The sequence below is a fragment of the Nannospalax galili genome, unplaced genomic scaffold (assembly GCF_000622305.1).
Source record: "Nannospalax galili isolate Female #2095 unplaced genomic scaffold, S.galili_v1.0 scaffold498, whole genome shotgun sequence".
In the NCBI taxonomy this organism is placed as follows: domain Eukaryota; kingdom Metazoa; phylum Chordata; class Mammalia; order Rodentia; family Spalacidae; genus Nannospalax; species Nannospalax galili.
The window spans coordinates 1,556,546-1,558,614 of NW_008342032.1; the positions used below are offsets into that span (position 1 = coordinate 1,556,546).

The 2,069-nt window shown below is 33.9% G+C and overlaps 1 pseudogene; it reads left to right on the forward strand.

The window, feature by feature from the left end:
* Positions 1 to 80: 80 nt before the first annotated feature.
* On the forward strand, positions 81 to 155 carry LOC115071220 (annotated as a pseudogene).
* Positions 156 to 2,069: the final 1,914 nt, after the last annotated feature.

A 2,069-nucleotide genomic window follows, 5' to 3' on the forward strand; every position in this document is an offset into this window, starting at 1 on the left:
TATAATTTGTCAGTAGGTTGTAGGAGTAATATGGTTCCCTCTGGTTTTCAAAACTAGCTAGGCTTTGTTTATCTCTCACATTATCTATACTTTCAGGGATCATTTCTATAGTTTGTTACTAGAGAAGTTTCTCTGGCTGTGTAGAGTATCCTGGGTTTTTTATGTTTCCATGTGAAAATTTGAGATTATTTTTTCAGTATCTATGAAGAATTGTGTTGGAATTTTAATGGTTATTTTGCAGAATTCATAGATTGCTTTTAGTAGGATGGCCATTTTCATAATATTAATCCTACCGATCCATGAACGTGGGAAGTGTTTTCTTCTTTTGGTATCGTCTTCGATTTCTTTCTTCAGTGTCTTCCATTGTACAAGTCCTCCACTTCCTTTGCTGGATTTATTCCAAGATAGTTTACGGATTTTGAGGCTATCGTGAATGGGATTGTTTCCCAGGTTTTCTTGGTGTGTTTGTTGTTGGTATATAGGAAGGCTAATGATTTTTGGTTGTTAATTTTATATCCTGCTACTTTGTGGAATGTATTTATCATCTCTAGGAGTTTTCTAGTGGAGTCTGTATGATAGTTTATGTATAAAATTGTATCATCTGTAAATAAAGGTACTTTGACTTCTTTTCCAATCTGTGTCCCCTTTATCTCCTTCAAGTGTCTTACTGGTCTTGCTAAGACGTCAAGTACTGTACTGAACAGGAATGGTGAGAGTAGGCATGTCCATCCTCATCTTTTTCCTAATTTTAATTTCCTTTCAGTTTTCCTTCATTTATTTTGATGTTGGCCATGGGTTTGTGGCATATTGCCTTTATTGTATTGATATTATGCCCCCATATCCTTAGGTTCTCTATGACTTTTATCACAAATGAATGTTGGATTCTGTCAAAGACTTTTTCTGGATCGAATGAGATGATCGTGTGGTTTCTGTCCTTGAGTCTGTTCATGTGACGGATTAGATTTATTGATTTACATATATTGAGACATCTCTGCATCTCTGGGATGAAGCCAACTTGATAATGTTAAATAATCTTTTTGATGTGTTCTTGCATTCAGTTTTCAAGTATTTTATTGAGAATTTTTGCATCTATGTTCATCAGAGAGATTGATCTATAATTTTCCTTTTTTATTGGGTCTTTGCCTGGTTTTGGTATTACAGTAATACTGGCTTCATAAAAAGAATTTGAGTGTTCCTTCATTTTCTACTTTATAGAATAATTTGAAGAGTATCAATATTAGTTCTTTTTTGAAGTGTTCATAGAATTCAGTGCTGTATCCATCTGGTCCTGGGCTTTTATTAATTGGGAGATGTTTAATTACTGTATCTATCTCATTGGATGTTATGGGTCTGTTTAAATTATGTATGTCATCTTGATTTAATTTTAGTAAGCCATATATATCTAGAAATTTATCCTTTTTTAGATTTTATACTTTAGTGGAATATAGATTTTTAAAATATGTTTTTTATGATTTTCTGAATTTCTGATCCTCCAGATCTATTGTAATAGTTCCCTTTTCATCTCTGAGTTTGATCATTTGGTTCCCTTCTCTCTTTCTTTTGGTTAATTTGGATAAAGGCTTATCAAATTTGTTAGTCTTTTCAAAGAACCAGCTCCTCATGTCATTGATTCTTTGTATTGTTTTTATCATTGTTTTCATTTTATTTCATGTGTATGCATGTATTGACTGCATGTATGTAAGTGCACCCATGTTGTACAATGTCCACAGAGGTCAGAAGACAGTCTCAAATTCCCCTGGAACCAGAGTTATGGATAGTTGTTGGCCACCATGTGGGTTCTGGGAACCCAACTCAGATCCTCCTCAAGAGCAGCCAGTGCTCTTAACTATGAGCCGTCTCTCCACCCCCCCCCAATTCTTTGTATTATTTTCCTTTTTCCTACTTCATTAATTTCAACCTTGGTTTTATTTATCTCTTCCCACTTACTCTTTTTAGATGTTGTTCTTGGTTTTCCAAGTGTTCAGGTGCACCATTAATTTATTTATATGAGATGTTTAAGGTTTGGGTATGTTGTGTTTTCATTTTCCTTCACTTCTAAGCAATTTTTA